Source organism: Mytilus californianus, unplaced genomic scaffold, assembly GCF_021869535.1.
Source record: "Mytilus californianus isolate M0D057914Y unplaced genomic scaffold, xbMytCali1.0.p SCAF_43, whole genome shotgun sequence".
In the NCBI taxonomy this organism is placed as follows: Eukaryota; Metazoa; Mollusca; class Bivalvia; order Mytilida; family Mytilidae; genus Mytilus; species Mytilus californianus.
Window position 1 is genome coordinate 12,879 of NW_026262694.1, and position 26,242 is coordinate 39,120.

At 31.7% G+C, this 26,242-nt stretch overlaps 1 long non-coding RNA gene across 1 annotated transcript; it reads left to right on the forward strand.

Annotated features, from left to right (window-relative positions):
• Nucleotides 1-1,223: 1,223 nt before the first annotated feature.
• Nucleotides 1,224-20,881, forward strand: LOC127699895 (uncharacterized). Its single transcript, XR_007981279.1, has 3 exons — nucleotides 1,224-1,327; nucleotides 14,584-14,614; nucleotides 20,813-20,881. It is a non-coding gene; the product is annotated as an uncharacterized LOC127699895 (long non-coding RNA).
• The last annotated feature ends 5,361 nt before the right edge of the window (nucleotides 20,882-26,242 follow it).

Here is a 26,242-nt window from a genome sequence, read left to right on the forward strand (position 1 = left end):
AAACCAGCTTAGTAGTCAATACATATGTCATTAAAACAGTCATTCAACTTGAGTTGGCCTTCCAACTTTTTTATTCGAGCGTCATTGATGAGTCTTATGTAAACAACATGCGCGTTTGGCGTACCGAATTATAAGCCTTGTATCATTAACGAGTTATGTCAAAAGTAATTGGAACATCAACAGCAACTTTTAATATAATGGATGCAAATTGGTGATGAGGATATTTTGGTTCAAACTTCATAATGTTTGGTAAATTTTCTAGAATATCTATGAAGCTATAAATGTGGGAAAAGTATTTATCAATCCTCTTTATCTGGATGAACAAGATCAAAAGGAATAATAAAGACATGCAGTTCAGACTATTATTATTACTGACAACCATTATATGCAAACCAAGGGATTATGTACTGAGAAGAACGCCAACTGTTCAATTTGAGAATTGAAATTAATATAAAATGAAAGAATGATGTCAAAAATCTTCATAAAAAACTCTTGAACAGTTCACGAATAGGTATCAAACAGCCACATACACACGCAGTTAGATTTTAAACATTTTAATGTATTTGATTTGATACTTTCAAATTCCTTATATCTTTTACCCAGCTAACATACTAATTGCAATACATGTTATGCTTTAGTTTCGTATCATGAGTTCCATGATATAGATCTGCTACTTGAAAGAAATTAATTGAAGCATAGGTTCGTAAAACTAAATTCATCTCTCATAAAGTCTGAATAACATTTCGAGATGATATTTTTGCTTTGTTTAAACATAAATATACATTAAGTGCATAATAATATGTATTCTAAAATGATAAAGCAACGAAAATTAAAAAAAAAGTAATCTTTATAATAATCTCAAATTTTATCAAACACAATTAGCATGACAGAAAACACACAAATTTAATTATAAATCCATGAAATGTTCAAATAATCCACGCTTTGTATTACACAGGAATTGATAAAACCGATCACTTAACTTTTATGAGGGTCTCTATTGGGTTTACAGAGAAGAGAATTGTGGACAAAAAATACATAAAAATAGATCAAACAATAAACAATAAACAATAATAGGGTGGTTAAAACAAGTATAGATAATAAAAGTAAAACCTTTTAAAGGATAAAAAAATAATGGTCTTAAAAATAATGAATACAAAAATGACGACCCCTTCCCTGACCCTCCACAAGGTTGTTATAAGGAAGTTTTTTTTTCTCAACTTCTGTACAATTTGATATAGATATGTTAACAAAGGCAATGGAATTAAACAACACATAGCAAATAACACATCAAGGTTTTCAGGATGGGTTAGGAAATCATCATTACACGGTAAGGTTTAGTTTCTGTCTTGTTTAGATCATATTATGAATTTAGTAATTTCGAAGTAACTAAGATTCCAAATCTTTCTGGCAATGTTGAACTTAGTTCATATATCAATGAAATATCCCATAGTTTTTTGTAATTGCGTTGACGAAATCAAAAAGCGAAAGATAGGTATGCTGTTTCTGGTGGTGGTTGCATCGGCGGTCGGCGTCAACATTCTGTTAAAGTTTTTTATTAGTGCAGTTTGTGAATATCATTTCCATGGAGAATATTTGACCCTACTCCCTATTTCATGGTCTACTGACTTTTAAACTTTTCTTAAGATTACATGTTACAGTTCGTGATAAAATCATTGTAAGATGAACCACTTATTAGAAGTTAATACTATTTGGTATGCAGTTGTATCGTGAATTTGAACATTTTCCTTTTGATTTCACAGCCATATATGTTTTAAGATTCTGGACAGGACATGTTACTCGAAAATATTAGGAAATGACGCCTTCTGCATCAATGCAGCAACGTTACGCGTTTATGTCCATTCGCAGAAATTTATCAATGAAATGCACGTGTATTATTGACCTAATCATATTTTCATTAATTATGAAGGAATTCAGGCAACACTCTACCAGCTCTATTTCAAGAGTCACTTCTGAACATTTCAAAAATATTCCCTCTTAAGTATCTCCTAAAATCACCTGCATTAAGATATTCAATTTTCAAAATAGTAACTCATAGACTGAATATATATCAGTGTATACAATGTGCAGATCAAGGTAGTTCATTTTCACTGTCATACGCGATAATTACTATTGTAGAATAAAGGATGATTGGAAAACTGCGTTTGTTTACGGTTTAAAAAATACCGAATAATTTATTTAAATGTATGTTTAAACACAATTTTATAAAAAAAAAAAATACGAATTGTCAATGTACAATAACTTCCGAATATTTGTTAATGATCCGACAGAATCTAGAATAAAGGATGATTGGAAAACTGCGTTTGTTTACATTTTGAAAATACCAAATAATTTATTTAAACCCAATATCATTCAAAATATGCATTTTCAATGTACAATAACTTCCGAATGTGTGTTAATAAACCGACAAAATCTAGAATATCGTTTATTGAAGATCTGTTTCACAGATCTCTTTATATATAAATGAGTATCACGACGATTGCTACATTTGTAGCAGGATCTGCTTATCATTCCGGAGCTCCTGAGATCACCCCCGATGTTAGGTGGGGTTCTTGTTTCTTAGTCTTTAGTTTTCTATGTTGTGTATTGTATTATGCTGTTTGTCTTTTTGTCTCTTTTCGGTTTTGCAATAGCGTTGTCAATATAAAAATAAGGTGTGGTATGACTGCCAAGTAAACAACTCTTCACCAGAGACCAAATGACATAGAAGTTTACAAGTATAGGTCACCGTGCAACCTTCAACATTGAGCAAAACCCAGTTGATTTTTGACTTATGACTTTGAATGTCCCTTTGGTATATTTCGACACTCTTTTATTGAAAGCTGTTCATTTAAACTAAAAAAGAAAGGTGTGAGTGCGATTATTTCTAATGCAGGATTTTTGGGAGTGCAATGAATTTTCATTGTGGATTTATGTGATAATTAAACATGTGCTAACTGAAAATATTCATTTGATGACTTTGATATTGTTGATCTTTACAATTTGAAATACAAACTTATCGTACATGTTTACAAGACATACGCACTGATGAAGTTGCATCGGTACTTGATGTATATATGAAAATATGTAGGGTGTCACCTAGTCTGTCGTCTGTCGCCATTTAGACTGAATGTAAAACTACATTTAATTGGTCAATTAAGGGTTGCTGATGAAGAGAATTGTAATAGTAATTGATAGGGATGATAAGTTTTGGATACAAACCGCGCTCTCTGGTTAGTTGCAACGAATTGCTCTTGAACGTACGCGAACTAATTTCAACGGGTTGATCTATGGTACACAAAAAACTGTAATGTGTTGCTCCAACGTACGGGAACCAACAGGTACAAGTTGCTCTATCGAGCGTGTTAAAAGTAACATTATGATCTGAATTGTTTATTGTAAAAAAAAAAAGAACTGAAAACGTTACCTATTACTCAAGCGTGAATTAAATAATCGTTGTGTGAAACACTGTTTGTAGTCATAGATTCATCCATTAATGACATTTCATTAGTATGTGATGTATAGAATCCTTGAAAGACCCAAAACTAGAATTTAAACAGTTTTCCGTAGCGTAGATGTAATTTACTGTCTAAGATGTATTTATTAGCGGCAATACGTGAAATTATGCTGTAAGCTTAAATCCTAAGCAATTAGTTAATACCGAGGCATTAAGTGATTGCCTGAAATATTTAGTCATTAGGCTTATTTCCTGAAATCTGATGATGACTATTCAACCAATTGCCAAACATCATTTCAGGCAATAAGTGAACTTTGGGATTTTTGTTTTATCTACTAAGTACATGTACATCGTTTGCATTATATTCCAAATATTGATATAAATATATATAACAGATCTTCAAATTTGATTTTTTCCATAACTAACTTGTGTAACCTCCGAAAACGATAAACTGGCTTACGAAAGCACAAAGATAATGTTCATGAATTTATTGTATATTCATATTATATATATATATATCAAAAATAATCACATTAATTGGCAACGCTGAACAGTTCAATATTTTTGGAAAAACAGAAAAACACAAAACATCATAAGTCTATTGAAATGCAGATGATAAAAACAATCAACTTTAATTTGTAATAAAGATTGCGTATTCAAATTTCAATTCAATGCATCAGAAACATTTATTCATAAAAGCTACAGGAACATGATTATCTCCCTTTCTGAATGTTACAATTCTTAACTTTTTCTCAATAAAAGTATAAAATAAGAGAAAGTCTTCAAAGTAATCAACATTTGTTCATGGATAATCAATAATATTTCAATTAGAAATATCGAAAATTAACTAAACATAATCATAATATCAATCAAGGGCACACAATTACAATTCAATATACATACCCTAAATAAGGAAATAGCAGACAATTTCACCTCAAAATATCATCCTCTAGTAGGAAAAACACATAGATCTACCTGTGAACAATACTGACTTTATCAGAACCTTTTATAATTAAAATATAACACACATCTTTCATAGTATAAATATTTCTTATCAATGCCTATCAATTGGCACAATAAAACTATACTTCAAATTCAAATAATGATACAAAAACAAAATTTCGAAAGCGTATTTGCATTTGCAAAACTTCAGATGAAAATATAATATGTTATTTACATGTACATATCATAGTTTTTGTTCTTTTTGTATTTTATAAAACACTTTTATATAAAACAGTCATATTCAAAATCATTATAAATATTTACAAAATACACCAACCTTCAATCTTAAAATATTCTTGTTCACAAAACTGAGACACAACTACACCTGTCGATCAGTTATTTAGCAATAGTGAAAAACATACAATGTAGTGAACAGTTTTTACCTGTACACTAATTACTAGAATGAAGTAAATAATATTTTGAAATACCCTTAAATAATATTTGGACAAAATAATCAAACGGTATCACAAATATGATTTGATAAAATATATAAATGCTATTATAAAAATTATCTTTTCTTTTTTTCCATTTTCATTTAATTTCCAAATTTCACTTCATTTACTGAACTCTATTCAAAGAGATATAACTCAAAAATAGCTAAGGTAATTTTTGACATGTTACACTTGCATTTTGTATTTAGTATTCAAAAATAATATGTTTCAAACAAGTGATTGTATTTAACGAAAAGACGGTGAATTGATGATTTTGTCTATAATTATTTGAAGAGATTTCATACTTTACTGGTCGAGCTAGTTTTGGTCTGGTCAAAGGTAGACAAATGTAGATACAGATGGGTGCAGTCCTAACCTGTACAAAAGTTAACTTGGAGCAGACTTTTTTCCTGCTTTCCAAGTTAACTTATGAAATTTTAAGCAAACAAGGAAGTGAACTTCGTCGGTGGTAGACCAGACCTAGTTCTGCTTTTTTAGGACTGCTCCAGACCAGACCTGTGGACAAGTCTGCAATTGACCAGTCCTGGGGACAGGTCTGTCCCAGATCAGACCTGTGGACAGGTCTGCTACTGACCGGACCTCAGGACAGGTCTGCTTATGACAGATTGCCGTGTTTTAGACTTTTCATATTGGACCTGACCTTTAATTATGTAAACAATAATCGTATTGTTCTTTCCCCCCAGTATAGCAAAAAATGTACTCGTTAGTGAGTCTGTATACATATACACATTAACAATTTCTTTTTTTATTTTATATTCTTATATACATTAAATAATTGCTATACAATTTCAAACTTTTTGATCGACATATGTACATGCAGCTATCATAAAGAAAGGAAAGGTTGTTTTACAATTGAAAGTCGGATAGAAAGGTTATCTAACGCATTGAAAAAACCTATTTTTATATGATGGGATATGAACATCATTGTTTGCGTCGGTCCCCATTTTTTATAATCTCTTTTTAAACATAATCATATGCATTACATGGATATTCATCGTAGTTCACCTTGTTTGCCTTGGATTTAAGATTCTGTTTTTTGACAAAATGTTCAAACAAAAATTGTATAGTGTCCGGATATATAAGGTGTTGTATAGTTATGAACTATTACGTCTATTTCGGCAGATTCATCTTTCCCGTTTAAACATGATATCTGGGACGTATATAGTCGTCCTGAACATGAATGAAATATTTGCCCCTGGACGTTTAGCTACCAACAAAATCAATAAAACGACATTATATACTAACTGTCAGTCAGTATACTATTCCCTGATTATACCTTCTCATACTTTTCATTATAAAATACAATTATAATCAATTATGTCAGTGTTGAATGATGCCGTCAAATTATTTTGTTATACGAGCCAGCCTGATATATCAAAAGTACTGATTTCTTGTGACATGTCAATATTTTGAATAAAAAAAGGACATGCTGGCACTCTTAATTGATGCGGCTAAAATTTTGTAGGCATGGTTTTCCAATATTGCTGTCATTTGTATTATACAATCCATCCTGAGTGAATAAAATTAGTGATTTATTATGCAGCTATATAAATTTTCATAATAAAGTGCAAATATGGTCAGTTTTGGTTGATGCAGTCAAATAATTTTGTTATACGAGCCAGCCTGAGATATCAAAACTATTTTTTTGTGGTGAGTCAATATTTTGAACATGTTGAATAAAAAGAGGACATGCTGGCCTTCTAAATTGATGCAGACAAAATTTTGAAGTCATTGTGTTCCTATATTGCTGTCATATGTATTATACAATCCATCCTGACACACACAAAAAAAACTTACTGATTTATTATGCGGCCATATGATTTTACATAATAAAGGGAAAATATGGTCAGTTTTAGTTGTTCGGTCAAATAATGTTGTTATACATTTTGTACGAGCCAGCCTGAGGTATAAAAACTACTGAGTTTTTGTGACGAGAAAATATTTTGATTAAAAAGAGGACATGCTGACACTCTTTATTGATGCAAATAAAATTTTGTATTCATTGTCTTCCAATATTGCTGTCATTTGTATTATAAAATCCATTCTGAGTGAAAACAATTACTGGTTTATTATGCAGCTATATATATTTTCATAATAAAGTGCAAATATGGTCAGTTTTGGTTGATGTAGTCAAATAATTTTGTTAACGAGCGAGCCTGAGATATCAAACTACTTTTTTTTTGTGGCGAGTCAATGTTTTGAACATGTTGAAACAAAGAGGACATGGTGGCACTCTAAATTGATGCGGACATAATTTTGAAGTCATTGTGTACCAATATTGCTGTCATTTGTATTATACAATCTATCCTGACAAAAAAACTTACTAATTTATTATGCGGCCATACTTGGCATGCATTATATTACCGCCAAAATGGTCTGTCGTCTTGTAATCGATAACTGTACGCTATTTTCTTTACTTCATTGTTGACGAGTAACTGCAGGAACAGTAGTATGTGTTTAATTTCTTATGAATTCATTACACGTTTATCCTGTGTATATATTCCCAAAATGTTGGAATCAAATGTAGTAATCATAAAGGCGTGGAAGTTGGCTTGTGTGAAAAAAATAGTTTTTGAAATTATAAATTTCCCTCACCTTAGCAGCAATATACCAACTTCACCTGCATATGAGATATATATTTTATAATTCATTCGGTATTCAAGAGCTTGCAGCTGCTACTCAGACTTTATAAAAGTCATCAGTGTCTGAGCAGAAAGTTGATAAACCAGGGTTATGTCAAAGAACGTCTCGACATTTTTCTAAAAAGATAATCGGGAGATACCAAGACCTTGTTGATAAATATTCCGTATGAACTTCATGAATAATACATGAATGTCTTGAATGGATATAAGAAGATGTGGTATGAGTGCCAATGAGAAAACTCTCCTTCCAAGTTGAAGTGTATATACTTGTTAATATTGTAAGAGACAGGAAACTTCATGATTAAACCTAACTCTCTGTTGGGCATTGCACACACATCTTTCTGTTTTCAAATTTAGGTATATCATATAATTTTTGAAATTAGAATTAATGGGTCCTGTTAAAAAAAAACATCAATGTAAAGCAATATAATTAGAAAACAATATTTGTGTAATCTAATCTCTTTTCCATGGAGATTATTTGGTCCTGCCTTCTATACCATGGTCTACTGACTTCGAAACTTTTCCTTAGTTTGCATATCAAAGGTTGTGATAATGTCACAGTATGGGGACCCACTTATGACAAGTAACTAATATTTGATATGCATTTGTATCGGTAATTTGTGCATGTTTCCTTTTCCTTTTTTCTTTATTTCACTGCCTAATATTTTTTAAGATCCTGGACAGGACCTGATACTCGTAAATATTAAGCAATGACGTCACGCATAGTGCATCAACGTCTAATGTTCACCAGCATCAATGTATTAATGAAATGCACGCGACTTCATTCACAAAACCGTTTGCTATCATGCTGAAAATTTATAATTGAGCATCATGTTTGTTATGTAACACATTTAACAATAAATACATGTGCTAATGTTTCATATGAAAAAAAACATTGCGTGCATTTCTTGTTCTGTTGTCATTAGACTAATTGGTAAAGGTGTCTTAGTCGATGTTCTCGTTTATCATTAAACTAATTGGTAAAGGTGTCTTAGTCGATGTTCTCGTTTATCATTAAACTAATTGGTAAAGGTGTCTTAGTCGATGTTCTCGTTTATCATTAAACTAATTGGTAAAGGTGTCTTAGTCGATGTTCTCGTTTATCATTAAACTAATTGGTAAAGGTGTCTTAGTCGATGTTCTCGTTTATCATTAAACTAATTGATAAAGGTGTCTTAGTCGATGTTCTCGTTTATCATTAAACCAGTTGGTAAAGATGTCTTAGTCGAGGTCCTCGTTTATCATTAGACTGATTGGTAAATGTGTCGTAGTCGATGTCCTCATTTTATCATTAGACTAAATGGTAAAGGTGTCTTAGTCGAGGTCCTCGTTTATCATTAGACTAATTGGTAAAGGTGTCTCCGTCAAGGTTCTCGTTGATCATTTAACTAGTAAAGGGGTCCTGATCGAGGTCCTCGTTTATCATTGGACTGATAAGTAAAGATGCCTTTGTCGAGGTCCACGTTTATTTCGTGTATATATTGCAGTTCGTTGCGTATACGATTTTTATTTGTATGTATATTCATAAGGTCAGTGCATAGACATAAGGGATTAATCGATTGCTGGTCGTTTTCACGACTCCCACACATTTATGTATTTAATTACTGAATACAAATACTTTTTACCCATCATTCATCGGGTGAGGGTTAAATATACAAGTACTTAATTATAATATAATAGTATAGAGGAAAGTCCTGTTATTAAGAAATTTTAATTCATTTTCCGAAAAAATAACATTTTCAAAAGCCATCTTCTTCCTTTTGTTCGTATGAAACCGAAGAGGTGAACAGTTACTGATAAAAAGTGTACATACTTGTTAACATTGCATGAGAAAGAAAACTTAAGGCTAACTCTCTTTCGGGCATTGTACGCACATGCTTTTGCCTTCAAAATTATGCATACAATCTTATTTTGTTCATATCATTTCATTTTAAAGATATATTGTGGAAATATGAATTGTTGGTTCCTGTTTAAAAGAAATAATGTAAAGAAATAAAACTGGAAAACAAAATTTACAGATATTTTCTATTTATATTATATCATAATTTACCAGGATATGAAGTACTCATCAGTGTAATATAACTCTTGGAATATACATGTTCATCATTCAAAATCTAATCATTTCTTAGAACTATGATGAATATGTAATAGATAATTAAAATACAGAACAAAGGAAACATATCTGCAACAGAAATAATCTGTTACAGGACACTAACATTTCTTAATACAATAATTTGCCTTGGACATCTAAAAGAACATGGAACTGTCTATAAAACATTTAACATGATAGTCAGTAGTAGAATATTTTATGTATTATTACATTGCAAAGCTTGTGATTCAGTTGCAAAATGTCGAAGAAAAGTTTTTAAATGCAAAACATAACTACCTTCACGATGCAATTTTTATTCAATTTGGTATGTTTTTAATCTTATTTCGGTGACTTATACTACAAAAGTATTAATATCAAACATTTTCGTGAATGTTAATTCGATACGTTTGAAGACTTTTAAATTCAGGTCTTTACACTACATGGTATCGTTATCGAAGTCAGTACAGTTCGAGCATACACGAGCGTGACGTATTAACCTAGATATACAAACACCAAACGACTGAACAGAGGGTACACTGTTGTTAAGAGATGGGAAAATGACAATAAAAAAATGGAAATCATCAAGTTTGTCATAAATCATAGTATACATTCGTCTATCTGTGTCAATACCGGATAAAACATATCAAGATATGAAGCAGGCCTTCTACTTATCCCTAATATCATATTTACCATGTTTACTGAGATGTAAAAGAGAGACGAACGATACCAAAGGGACAATCAAACTAAAAGAAAAATAAATTTAAAAATGTAGGAAATGTAAAACATGTAAGCACTCATTCAAGTACAAAGTCAGGAATATGAAAGTTGTTTTCCATTCGTTTGAAGTGTTTGATGTGCTTTTGATTTTACCATTTGATATGGGACTTTCCGTTTAGAAATTTCCTTGGAGTTTGGTATTTTTATTACTTCATCTTTCAACTATGGGTATGGAGTGACAGGACATCATCAAAATATCGAAATGTGAAATTAAAGAACTGTGCATGTATTTTTGTTTTCTATATTTCTTTGTGAAGTTCTGTTTAATTCCGCTTCATATGAGTATATAAAACACTGTCAAAACCTTTAATAAAATATATAACAAATGCAGATATTGATTGCAAACTTATGATTTCACGTGCATGGATTCAATAAAAAGCACATTTCACACCAAATATTGTACGATAACATTATGTTTGATCAAAATTACAATTATTCCTAAACAACGTTGCAGACGATACCAAAAGGGAAAAACGAAATTTATAAATCGTAGAGAGACCGATAGAACAATGAAAAAATAGTCGCTTAATTAAATTGGATGGATTTTTTTTTTCAATTTCCTACATCTTCCAAAATAGTCGGTTCTCAATCTCACCCAGTTTATCGAAGTATTACTTCAGAATTCGCTACATCTCTCATTGTGTATCATTCATATTTCATGTGTCTATTCTATTCTATTAATTAGAACTTACTTATTAACTGCAGGGGTTTTGTTCTGCAGAAATTCATATATATTATCACTCTCAATCTTTTATCTTTTTGTTGGTTCAGGGATAACGTGAAAGTTATAGAACGAATTAGAATGGAACAGGACTACTGCGTTCATAATTGTTTCCAACCGATATTTCCTAGTTCTCGAAAAAGAAAATCATGGTTTTAAAAAAAGGTTTTTGTTTTTTATTTGTGTGTTTATAGTTATTTTTTGTTTAATCATTAAAATATTAGTGAAAAAAATGAAAAATATATCCAAATTTTTTTTTTTAACGAATCGGTCGCATTAAACATCAAATGCATTTGGCAAATTTCATAATTGCTTCAGGTCTCGTACGTTCTGTTAATATGTACGGAAGGTTAAAGTATCCACATCTTTAACATGCAAAATAAGTGAAAAATCATCTGCATCCCGAGTTGTCAAACTTTACGCTCTTAAAGTCATATGAAACGTCAGATTCAAAAAAAAAAGTTGACATGTTTTTATGTACTTTAATGGCCATGTTTTATTCTAAAAGAAGTGAACGTGAACTTTTTTTTCAAAGAACATCCTTTATACTATCAAAATCGTCATAAATGTACCGATATTGAATTATTGACTTCCCAGACTCTAATTCGGCCATATTCTTCCGTATGCGGTGACCTTAACTACGAGACCTCTCGTTATAACTTCAGCCACCCCACAGCGCAAGTGCAAGGGGAAAACTGTGATGAAAACATGTAAACACACGTGCTCCTGAGGGTAAATAAAAATAACAGATTCTCACAGAACAAATGTAATACAACAAATCATTTAACAACTGTTAAAGAAAAGTTTAATTAACAAATGGGAACGCATGGAAAATATAAAAACAAATGTCATGGCTCTTTCAATTCACTTACCTGTCACGCTTTACACGTGCTCTGTTTTATTAATTGTCAATGACACAATCCGGTTTACTTCGGCAACAAACTCGAAAGATAATTAGCTTGCGATAAACAACCACTGAATGTAATATTGTTTGTCGATAATACGTTATAGATGTGAAATAAATATAAAAAAAAATATGCATGCAATACTGGTTTAGTATATATGCATGCATTGGTTCAATAAATAAAGGCAACAGTAGTATACCGCTGTTCAAAAGTCATAAATCGATTGAGAGAAAACAAATTCGGGTTACAAACTAAAACCGAGGAAAACACATCAACTATAAGAGGAAAACAAAGGAACAACAGGAACACTGAAGTGTAACAAAAACAAACGCCAACATACATAGAAACGAACTATTTTGACTATTTTATTGATAATGTCTGTTTTGTTCACTCATCCTTGTAAATATAACGGAATTTGATAAGACTGTCGTACAAGTGAGAGGTTTAGCGCTATAAAACCAGGTTCAAACCACCATTTTCTACATTTGAAAATGCCTCTACCAAGTCAGGAATATGACAGTTGTTGTCCATTCGTTTGATGTGTTTTGTCATTTGATTTTGCCATGTGATTAGGGACTTTCTTATTGAATTTTCCTCGGAGTTCAGTATTTTTGTGATTTTACTTTTTAATAACAACTGTCATATTCCTGACTTGGTACAGGACATTTTAAGAAAAAATGGTGGGTTGAACCTGGTTTAATGTCATGCCAAACCTCCCGCTTTATGACAATGTTAAAAAAAATTATATCGCTAAAATGACAACACACCGTGAAAGAAATACAGCGCAAACACACGCAAGAACATTCATCACAGAGAAACGCACATACAATAAAATGTAATAGTCGACACAACATGCCAACCACAGAACAGCAACGAATATATTCCATCAACGACAAACACCACAAAACAGTGACGCGCTTACGTAACTAACACGAAATCTCGAACTTTATACAATTATTTCACAATACTCGTCAAAACAATTATTATGACAATGATGTTATGGAAAGGCAATTTTATAATTATTTAGACTACAAACGATAAGACATAACAGATTATCCCGAAACCATCGCAGAAACATCAAAAATAAATACATGAATGTTGGATGTACAAAATACCGAGACTTGTCGTATAAAATTTTAAGCATCATTCGAAAAACCAATATTTTTTACTTCAAGTCATAATTTGGCATTTCTTTAATTATTTGAAACTAGAGGGTTTCAGTGCTGCTCAACTTCCTAGTTGACTTAAACTGTTAACTGTTTTGATGCAAGCGCCTCTAATGAGTATTATTAACATTTGTCTGGTATCTTTGATGACTTATTTTTGACAACCTGTCTTTATGTTAAAGTACGTCTTCAAACTGAAGCAAATTTTATTTTATGGCTTAGAAATTTAGTAACAAATCTCTCAAAATAAGTTACAATAAAAGGAAATAACTATTTTTCCAAATCAGTAAAGATTAAGTTATTGAAAAATTACTTGTTAAATTTTGTAAATATTCTCTACAGGCACCTAGAAGATCAACTAACCTAGCAGTAACGGGCAATACCTTCTTGAGGTTATTCTTAATAGCTCTATATTTTGGGTCAGACTATCAGAACAAAATAACTTCATCATTAAAGAGGCATCTGAAGAGTTTAACAAATGTAGCGACTACTGGTTGAGTGACACTTATACATTATTTGAAAATTTTAATTTAACACCAGAATGATTGTTTAATCACAAATTGTATATAAGGTCAATTAACAGAAAAAGACTCAGAATTAAATATGATGAATTTTTGTATATCAATTGAAATAATGACAAACCTGGCATTGTGCAAGGAAATCAATTAAGTACTTATACATGTTATAGAGTGTTTTAAAATGATATTGGTCTTGAAAAAATATTTTCTATTGAAAAGTTTTGTCAAAAAATAAATGAGTTAACCAAATCTAGAATCAGTGCTCATGAACTTGAAATAAAATAGATAAGACACAACGGAATACCTTTAAACAACAGATTTTGTAGATTACGTTACAATGAAATTGTGGAGGATGAAATTCTTGAATTCTTCAATGTCCGTTGCATAAAACTAAAAGTGTCCAGTTTCAGTTTAGTTCTATTATCCTAATTTGCTGATACATCAATAATTTATTTGGTTGATGTCAAATGAAAATCCAATAGTTAATGCTTTTATGATAAAATTTATAGATAGTGTAACTAAGATTAGAAATGCAAACTTAAGTCATGAGTGACCCGCCAGATCTTTCTTAAGTAGTACAAAAAAACTGATTGTGTTCACTCACTCATTATCTTTGGGAATACACTGTTTGTATTGTCTCCCTTTTCATATATAGTAATACATTTTGGTTTATTGTAATTTGAAGTGAAAAAAAAAACCATCACAATTATTTGTATACTTTAATTAAACTGTAATTGTTCAGCTCCTCAGGAGGTCTGGATTGACACACCAATTTGTATTTGTTGTAACAGTTGCCATCAAAACGGTTTTCTGCAAAGATTTAACACACATAATTAATGTGTATGATTATTTTACAGATAGAAGATGGCAAGTTGGCAGCTAAATGAGGTAAGTTTTACTCAAATGAGAGAAATCTTATCATTCGTATTTGTGATAAAGCTTTATCCTTTTTCATTCAGAAAAAAAACAGCTATATCGTATTCCGAATTCAGGTTTTGACGTCACATCAGTTTTATTTCAATTTACCCGAGTTTAAAGACCTATTCAATATATCTCTTTTTTAGCTAACAGATTGGCATAAATTAATATATCATTTATAAAGTGTTGTTTTCATTCCATAACATTGTGTTCGCTGCTTCCTATTATCGTTATTATTATTTTACATAATATTAAACAGAGTATCATGGTTAATTATAATTAATTTCAAAAAACCCTAATGCCTTATTCACAACATTTTTTGTTTAAAGCTTAGTTAACGAAAGTTTAAGAAGAAACAGGTTTTTACGTTTATGTTACAAAGATGTGGATCATTACAAGTAATCTTTTCAAGTATTATTAGTCCTAGTTAGATTTTGAGATGTTCATACTTATAACCACTCATAACAATTAATTTCTTTCACATTATTGTAATTTGAAAGAAATAAGATTGGCTATATTTCTATCGTATTAAAAAAACATGTGCCATTCAATCCTGTCCGTTTGAACTACCAGTGTAGGTCATTAGAATTTATTGCATGCTTGAATGTATGGCTTATTACATGGATTGGTGCCTGTCAAATATGTTCTAATGAATACTTTTGTTACAAAGTAGTTAGTGAACAGAATGGCTTGTAGAAATAACAGTGTGGTTAAACATATGATGTATGTCAGTGATTCTGTACTTATACATCCTTGCCTTTACAATATTTGGATTTGAGCGTTCCTGATGAAGGTAAATTCAGAAAAGCGTTTCAGATCCATCCCACTTTTAATATGCTACTTTAAATCTTAATTGATGCGATATTCCCGGGCTGGTATTTCCTACCATGGTTTTCTTGATAGAGGGTTGCTGCTCACAAGGAAGCTTTTAAACCAAGAGTTCCAAACGGTGAAGTTGAAATCATCCCTTCGTAAATTTTACGGACGCCATCACGAGTTGGTTGACCGTTATGGAATATCCGTTTCACAGATGATAGCGGATATGTTCCTAATGTCGTTACTACAATCCCGTTTCCTTTTCACGAATATGACCTACCGAATTATACTGTTTACCGGGTTTGTACTAACATGAGCAACACGACCGGTGCCACATGTGGAGCAGGATCTGCTTACCCTTCCGGATCACCTGAGTTCACCCCAAGTTTTTGGTGGGGTTCGTGTTGCTTATTCTTTATTTCTCTATGTTGTGTTTTGTGTACCATTGTTTGTCTGTTTGTCTTTGTCTTTTTTAGCCATGGCGTTGTCAGATTTTGTTCGATTTATGAGTTTGAATGTCCCTCTGGTATCTTTTGCCCCTCTTTCAAAGTATTTTGTGAACATTTGACAGTCTCAAAAGTACAATCCTAATTTTTGAATTGGGGTAGTTCTTAAAGTGTTCTGATTTGATTGACAACCACGTCACGAACACCGCAACAAGTGTTGTTTCAAACCTTTTTTAAACCTAATTATGTAAATCATAAATTTTCTGACAATTTTCAAAGGTTATGATTAAAACCGAATGTGACATATCACTAGGTTATACATGGTCAGACAAACACTGGGTGTCATATGTTAATTAGATGCATGTTGTACATTCAGACTATTTGATGTAACTTAACGTTTTTAATTAATTTCACTTCACTTCTTTGTCTAATATTATGTTTTATTTTATTTGTCAGTTTATTTGTTGTATATTTTGGATGGCTTGTTACATTTGAATAAATTGTTACGGAGTTGAATTCTGCAGTGGAATAAAAGTTCATATAAAGTTCGACAGTTTTGGACTTGAAGTTCGACGACAATGTTATACCAATAGCATTATTATATCCATAACATATAACTAACTCGAATGTTTGCTAATAACTACGTTTTAATTCAATATTTACAATATTTACAATCAGTTCGTATTACAATTTCACAACATTGTTTTCTATGTTAACTTATTGCATGATAAAGACGAACTGTTTACGTCTGCAACATTGGACATAACATTTTAGACTTATTTAACCTGATTCCGAGAGATGATCAAAACAAAGTAATTAAATCACCACAGCTGCATTGCAGACGACTATTATTTGAACTCTAAATGACTAGACTGACCTACTGATGGTGTCATAAAATTTAGGAATCCCGTTAAGATTAACGATTAACTTTCTACACTGAAATAAACTCTTTGGAAAATACTTTTATCTTTAACTAAATTTAGCAGACGAAAGTGTAACTTTATTTCAACATAATTGTATTGAAAATTAACGATTGAAATAAACTTGCAAAAATGTAAGTGCAATTAATAAAAACAATATCTACTCTATTAAAAAATTATAACTAAAAAAAAATAAAAAACAATCATACTAATAAAACCTAAAAACTATTGTCTTCAATCCATAAATGAATGTAGAGATTTTAACTGAATTTACAAATTGTATACTGACATGGAATTTATTTGTAAGACTTTTCATTAAAAAAAAGCAATATCATATTATCTCAAGCAAAATGTATATCATAATACAAAAAAAAACATTAATTTTATCGATTGAAAATTAATACAAATCTTCTAGAAAAGGAATATAACCCAAATAATTGATCACGAAGATTTCATTGTCATTTACTCCCTTTCCAGTTGTCTGTTGCAATATATGCTGAATATTAAACCCAAATAAAAATGTCCGTTCTAGCTTAAATTGTTCGAAAGAATTGAGAATAGAAACGGGGAATGTGTCAAAGATACAACAACCGGACCATAGAGCAGAAAACAGCCCAAGGTCACCAATGGGTCGTCAACGCAGCGAGTTACGCAACACTTAACTCCGATTTATATAAAAGATACATACATGTCAATAAAGTGTCCTGTTTAAGGTATACAATTCCTGAGTGATCACTTCTTTTAAACAAATATTTATGTTTATTATCTTTTACTCAGAATATTTGAATTTTGAATAACGAATAGGCTTCTTACTTAACATATGCAGCTAAACGAGTATTTCTTCCTTCCTGTTCATTACGTTATTGGCGATTTTACATGTGAAAATACAGATCCTACAATATGGATAATTTTTCTTAATACGTTTGTTTGGCCTTACCTGACTTTATATCTAATTGCACATATTATCAGCTAATTGTTTATCAATTAAAACAAACGCTATCCAAGCATTGGTAGTTAGTCAGGTCATTTATGTCTTCTTTGATTCTATAAAGTTTACATCCCAAACGTTCAGTTTTGGGAAATACAAATACATAATTTTGGCTTTTTAAAAAAAAAAAATTAAAATAACGAGTTCCCTCAACTTTGAAAACTAATAATTTTGATACTGCCCTAATGATAAATTTTATTTAAAAATCCAGGTTTTAACGTGACTCGGACAAATCACTTTAATTAATGAAGATCAACATCATCACATATTTGAATTTTTTAAAAAACATAATAGAGCTTTCAAACAAAATGTTTAAAATCTTTTGTTTGGCTTTTTTATTGCAAATAATACGACTAATGGTTAGATATACCACTTTGAGTTTGGATCTTTTTATTCTTCATTTGTATTCCTGTCTTTATGATTTCTCTCACAGGACGGTGCCACAAGAAAGGAAGGGTTTGCTTATTCATCCCAATTATCTCAGGTCACCATCGGTTTCTGTTTGGGTTTGTGTTGCTTAGCCTTTAGTTTTCTTTGTAGTTTTGTGTAGACTAGTTATTCATTTATTAGTGTTTCGTTGTTTTGCCTTAGCGTTGTCAGTTTTTAGCTCACTGGGGCCCGAAGGGCCTCATGTGAGCTAATGCCATCACTTGGCGTCAGTCGTCGTCCGTCGTCTGTCGTTGTCGTCTGTCGTCTGTCGTCGTCTGTCGTCTGTCGTCGTCTGTCGTCTGTCGTCGTAAACTATTTCAAAAATCTTCTCCTCTGAAACTACTGGGCCAAATACCTTCAAACTTTAACTAAATGTTCCTTAGGGTATCTAGTTTATAAATTGTATCCGAAGTTTTGATCCATCGACAAACATGGCCGCCATGGATTAAAATAGAACATAGGGGTCAAATGCAGTTTTTTGCCTATATCTCAAAAACTAAAGCTTTTAGAGCAAATCTGACAGGAATAACATTGTTTAATTGGTCAAGAACTATCAGCCCTGAAATTTTCAGACGAATCGAACAACTCATTGTTGGGTTGCTGCCACTAAATTGGTAGTTTTAAGGAAATTTTGCAGTTTTTTGTTATTATCTTGACTATTATTATAGATAGATATAAACTGTAAACAGCAATAATGTTCAGCAAAGTAAGATCTACAAAAAAGTTTTACATGAACAAAATTGTCAATTGACCCCTTAAGGAGTTATTGCCCTTTGAAAACAATTTTACACAATTTGTTCATCAAGTTTGCGAACATTTAAAAATCTTCTTCTCTGAAACTACTTGGCCAAATACCTTCAAACTTCATCTAAATGTTCCTTAGGATATCTAGTTTATAAACTGTATCCGAAGTTTTAATCCATCGACAAACATGGCCGCCATGGCTAAAAATAGAACATAGGGGTCAAATGAAGTTTTTGGCTTATATCTCCAAAACTAAAGCTTTTAGAGCAAATCTGACATGGGTGAAATTGTTCAATTGGTCAAGATGAAATTTTCAGACGAATCGAACAACTCATTGTTGGGTTGCTGCCACTAAATTGGTAGTTTTAAGGAAATTTTACAGTTTTTTGTTATTATCTTGAATATTATTATAGATGGATATAAACTGTAAACAGCAATAATGTTCAGCAAAGTAAGATCTACAAAAAAAGTTTATATGACCAAATTTGTTAATTGACCCCTTAAGGAATTATTGCCCTTTATAGACAATTTTACGCAATGTGCTCATCAAGTTTGGTAACTTTTAAAAATCTTCTTTTCTGAAACTATTGTGCCTAATACTTCTAAACTTTGCATGAATGTTCCTTTAGGAATCTAGTTTATGAATTGTATCCGAAATTTTGATCCATCAACAAACATGGCCGCCATTGGCTAAAAATAGAACATAGGGGTGAAATGCAGTTTTTGGCTTATATCTCAGAAACTAAAGCTTTTAGAGCAAATCTGACATGGGATAAAATTGTTCAATTGGTCAAGAACTATCAGCCCTGAAATTTTCAGACGAATCGAACAATTCATTGTTGGGTTGCTGCCACTAAATTGGTAGTTTTAAGGAAATTTTGCAGTTTTTTGTTATTATCTTAAATATTATTATAGATAGATATACACTGTAAACAGCAATAATGTTCAGCAAAGTAAGATCTAAAAAGTTAATATGACCAAAATTGTCAATTGACCCCTTAAGGATTTTTTGCCTTTTAAGGACAATTTTACACAAGTTGTTTTATGTTTTTTAACTTTAAAAATCTTCTCAAATGAATCTAGTATAAATTTTGTATTTCATTTCCCTGTACATCAAGAAACATAGACACTATGGCTAAAATGGAACATATTGGTAAAAAGCAAAAATAATCATTGCTGAAAGATTTAAGAAAAAAAATAACAGGTGAGCGATTAAGGCTCTTGAGAGCCTCTTGTTCTTTGACTTATTAGTTTTGAATTTCAAGTTGTTTAATTCCTACTCTCTTTATAAACTACATTTTTGATGATCAACAGCCTTTGTATATTTTGAACCTCGTTCAACTGCTGTTGCCTTTATTTGTCATAGTAAAGATTCTGTTTCATATCATTTAAACAATGATATCGTAGCACACTTGTCGGACGTTGTGTTTACTTTAATCATTGGCTTTAATGCATATGCCGCAAACGTAAGACATATCTCAAACAAATGAAAGTCTTTTGATAAGGTAAGCAGATTGTTAATTGGAAACCAATTGATGTACAGGTGAATTGTTCGAAATGTAATAGTAATTTTGTTTGCGAGCAAATACCGTGTTACTCTGATCATCTCTAGTATGTACAAATCTTTAAGGATAAAGCATAAAATGCAATATCTGTCAAGATGAAAATAAATGCTCAACGTTTAGGTAGTCTATACTTTTCATAAAATAGACCATTAAAAATATCGGCAAATATTGCATTTGTATTACCAAAGATAGAAACAAAATATATTTGATACTTTTGTACAAAAAGTGGTTACATGAAATATACCTGTTTTTTTTAACAGGCTCTCCATGACGCAACTGAAGCCGGAGATTTAGAAAAGGTCAGGAATTATCTTGCCAAAGGTGCAGATATAAACGATGTAGACAGGGTGAGCATAATATCATATACAGCTGAATGAATCAAATAAACTATATTACACGATAAAAAGATAACAAGCAACTGACAAAGAATGAAAATAGTATTAATCTTCATTCTTCCCAATAATTCATCTATACTTCTTATTTTTTTTTATTTCGATGTTCTTAGGATCAAATGGTGATTGAATATAATAACGGCCATGACTTGCAACAGTCGCTTGCAAGCGTAAATGGTGTATAGGACCAGATTTTAGTTAATTCAGAATAGCAAGACAATCGTTCTTATTGTTTCTCTATTTTTTAAGAATCAATATCGACTGAGGTTATAATTAACTAACTAACTAGTTACTACACAAAAATGAATGCCAAATGAAGGATTGAGTTGGATTTTACTGCGTTATCCTCAATGACCATAAGTATTCGTCACCACAATTGTTATATATATGTAGTCAATTTTACTATCAACTATAGCAACCTTATTTTGTTGGCGTCTTTGTTAGATATATTCGTATGTTTGTTTGAATTTTCAGTCAGTTGTATTATATGTCTGTGATGTATGTTAACACAGTCGTGCTGGATCCCAATTATTGTCACATTAACCAAATATGTATGTTTGGGGTGCTCAATCAGTTCTGTCAATATAATGCAACTGTTAACAACTGTCATACAATATGGACGTTTTGCCAGCCATACAAATTGAGTTAACCCACCATTTGCATAGGAAAATGCCTCTACCAAGTCAAGAATATGACAGTTGTTTTTTTTATTTATTCCTTTGGTTGATTGCATTTGATTTTGTCATTTTTATGTGCTTTCTACATTTTTAATTTACCTTTAAGTTCGATATTGTTTCTTTGCTTTTTTCTATACATATATGTGTTACATAAAAAGATTATTCTTCAAACCTACGTTTTAATGCGTATTAATTAGGTTTTAAACAATTTGTTTAAAGATGCAGAAATGACAAAATGTAGCTTCTTTATTTGGCGGTAATGAGGTATACAGATGTTTGTATATATTTTATTTTGAATTATTAAATGTAACATATTTTATCCGACGGTGATAGGCTCTTTTCATTTCATAGATGGATAGATTTTAGTATAAGAACTTCATTTGAATTGCTACAAAATACATGGTTAAGTCTGTTAAGAAAAGTTGATATGGATTGTTAATGTGTTTTCAATTCTTATTATGCATTATGCTTGCTGTTCTGTTTGACTAATATGCATGTACCGTTACCATTCCTAGCTATGTTGTTAACATCAAAGTTAATCGATCAGAGCATACTCTACGTAGTGATCAGTGATATGTAAAACATTTCCTTTGATCTGACAGTTTGAGTTCAATAACTCTAGAACGACAAGCCAAACAATTTCATAATGAACCAAAAACCAACAAACAATAGTGCACCTGCTGAAATGTCTAGCTGTTGTTATCATCTCGATTACATTTCAAAGTATAGGCAAAGTTTTACTATACGTACCATAAGCAATGATCATTGGTAATGAGGTCATGGTCTTGTCAAGACTACCACACTGACATGTACACCTTAAAATGTTCCAATACATATAGTAGGCCTATATCTAAAAGTATCAGAGCGAAACAGTCGTTTAAAACCAGGAACATTTCATATTGACCTATGGACCATGAAAATGAGGTCAAGGTCAGATAGACATGTAACTTTACAATCATATACAACATATAGCGTACGAACTGTTGCTAGTAGTTTCTGAAATAGGTATACGCAATTAAAAGTACATATTAACCACTGAACCATGACAATGAGGTCAAGGTAATTTGAACCATAGTAGACGGACAGGCACACTTTACTGTCATTCGAGAGAACAAATTATAATGATCTATTGATTACAGTACTGGAGAAACTATGGTGGCATATATCTGCCCCTACTTGTCACTCAGTTAAGTCGTCATAATAAGCTAAATAAGCCGATTTGTCAGCTAATTTAGTACTTGTCACTTAGTTAAGTATTCTTGTCACATAATAAAATGAAACTATGGAAGCTTATAATAGTCACGAGTTGATCAGTTCTCAACTCAACTTGTTGAAAAAAATAAGTGGTAAAGTTGCATTATAACAAACCTTGTGTACTTGTTTAGTTATTTTCTAAACTTTGCGACCTTCCAAAAGTGCATGTGTTATTTTCTTCCGAACAAGTTTACTTTAACAAAGTGAACAAAACGTAAAGACTCGCATTGTGTACATGGTATTTGTTCACTTGTTACATACTACAACTAGTCTGATAGTTCCATTATAACAAACTTTGTATACTTCATTTTGTTTACAAGTGGAGTTATTTTCTAAACTTTCTACTTTCTTAAAGTGCACTTGATAACTTCTTCTCTACAAGTTTATATTAACAAAGTCAACAAAATGTTTATTCTTATTTTGTGGTGTTGTATTTTGTGCACTTTCCTTGCTAATAATGTTTACTTGTCGAGTTGTTTCTCACCTTTTTCATTTACTGAAAATATACTTGTATTGTTTGCATTTAACTAAGTTTACTTTTTCACAAATACACTTGTTTTGAAAATATTGCAAGTTTAATTGTAAAAAGTCAAGATGATCTGCAAATACAGTACGGCTTTCAACATGGAGCCTTGACTCGCACCGCAAAGTAAGCTATAAATGACCATATTTGACTAGTGTAAAACATTCAGACGGGACAAACCAACAGCCAGATTTGTTTAAAACACAATAAAAGAAAAACAAATATAACACACAGCAACAAGCGACAAGCACTAACATGACAGGCTCCTGAATTTGGGACCGGTACATATAGTATATATGCAGCGAGGTTAAAAGTATTTGCTGGACCCAAACCATCCCTGTAACCTAGGACAGTGTTGCATCACTTTTTCAAATGGTTTAACTCATCAGACCTGTACCATGTATCATAAAGTAAGCAACCAATGAATAAACGGATATTCTGACGCAAATAGAAATAAACGATATCAAATTCAGGTATAAATGTCCAAAAATGAGAATTGAGACATAAAAATTTAAAAGATGCTTCTTGCATCTTGGAAAAAACCTAAATGTATAAAATAAAGGCATAGCTGATGCCAACGATTTTGTTTGAAAAAAGTTCAAAGGTGACCATTAATCCGACGGTTATTTACATATATAGATAAGATGTGGTATGAGTGCCAATGAGACAACTCTCCATCCAATTGACAATGTATTATAAGTTAACAATTATAGGTCAAAGTACGGTTTCAACACGGAGCCTTGGCTCACACCGAACAGCAAGCTATCAAGGACTCAAACATAACCAGTGTAAAACAATTCAAACAGGAAAACCAACGGTCTAATCTATATAATATAAAATACGAGAAACGAAATACACATATGAACCACAGCAACAAACGGCAACCACTGAACAACAGGCTCCTGACTAATTAGGACAGGGGCATATAAAATATGCAGCGGGTTTAAACGTGTTGACAGGCGCACCAACCTTCAACCTAACCTGAGACAGCAGTAAAACATGAACAACATGAAATGTATATAACTTTTATATGCACAGGGAGTGACGTGTCCCTGTACATGGGGCTTCGTAATTAATGTCTTGATTACAGTACCAAACTGGAATTTTAACCAGCATATATACATTCAATTTGAATCTCAGTGGCATGGTAAAATACCCTATTTCGTGATAAAAGTTCCGCAGATTCCAGTTTTTATGAATTAAAGCCTTGTGTCAGTGTTTAACTATTCAAACCGCACCACCTCCAACAATATAAATAAAATGATCCGCCGGCCGCAGCTTGATAAGACCGCAGAGGTCGAACCCTGAAAAGTAGGGGCAAATATAGAGACAACATTCAAGCTTGATAAAGATCTGAATTTTGATTGTGATTAAATTTTTGACATAGCATAGGTTTTTGGTACAGAATGAATATAATCAAAGAACTTAAACATTTGAAATTAGGCGTTTACCTATCACGGTCCAATATCCAAATACACGGTTAGATACAGCATATCTGGCATAAAGCCACAAAGATTCAGTTTTTGATGAAATCAAACGAAGTTCAATTTTGAACCCTTTGGACCTCAATGTGGACCATTTCAAACGGGGCCCAATATCATAATCAAATACACGATAAGAACCTAAACAATTTAAATTCTTAAACTAATCCCCCATTGAAAATGTTTAAGAGATTTGTATGTATATTCAATTTAAGATTTCTTGTTGTTGCGCGATATCGTGCTGTTGCGCACTACTGAGTATATCAGTTTTCAGAACCTTGTGGTACAATTTTATAAGACTTAAACTCAAGGAATTGTCTGGAAACTTGAAAATCATTGTTCCCCACTTTTGTGCCCCTAATTCCTAAACGGTAAGAACCCCAACAATTGAAGTCTTTAAATCAATCCCCATTGAAATTTGTTAACAGAATTATGTATTTATTTCTTGTAATTGCGCAAAAACCATGACGTTGCGCAATACCTTGCTGTTGCGCAATAACGTACTATTACGCAATACTGAGTAAACAATTTTTCATATAGATCATTACAAATCGTTGGAATTCATATTACTTTATTATGAAAAGTTGAAATTAGTTAATTGTGAATAGTTAAAAGGTATCCATATCTAGATATGATTTGAACTATATATCATAGATCACTCTTGGTTTATTTCTTTTTTAAATGTGGTACATGGGCCATCTGTTCGGCAGTAAAACTTTGGTTGCATCAAGATGATGGCGTTCGCTTACCAAACGCGATGCAGTATCCAATACAAACACGCCCCATCAAAATAAAAACGCAAAGATAGATGATATGAAATCAGCGTTAAACATTGTGTAGCATCGCCATCAGAAATAGGGTACTACCGAAGCGAAGTGCAAAGACAAAATATGATAAAGACAGTTTTATTTTCCTTTATGTGAACCACTTCTATCGGTTTAATGAGGTTAACGCTTATCGAATGGTTAACTGATGTAAATAACTTTAATTTTCTATGCAAACACGTACTGACAAACGATAATATTTTGTGCTTTTAATATCTTCAAAATTGTCCACTTGGTACCTGGAAATTTCAAGATGGATTGTCTTTTGTCGCCCCTTTTGTCAGATATTGAACTGTTTTTTCCACTATTTTTCCAGATGAATTTTAAGATTTTGCCACTGTGGTTGTATATTCTCTGAAATTTCCTAACAAGAAATGTTTTGTAAAGAATATGGATCAATTTTTAACACGAAAATGTGTTGGTATGATTGCCAATGAGACAACTCTCCATCCAAGACTTAAACTCCTAAAGTATTAAAGAGGTAGGGCCAATTTCCCTTGATTTTTTTTTTTCACAGAAGGACCAACTTCAAAAAGGGC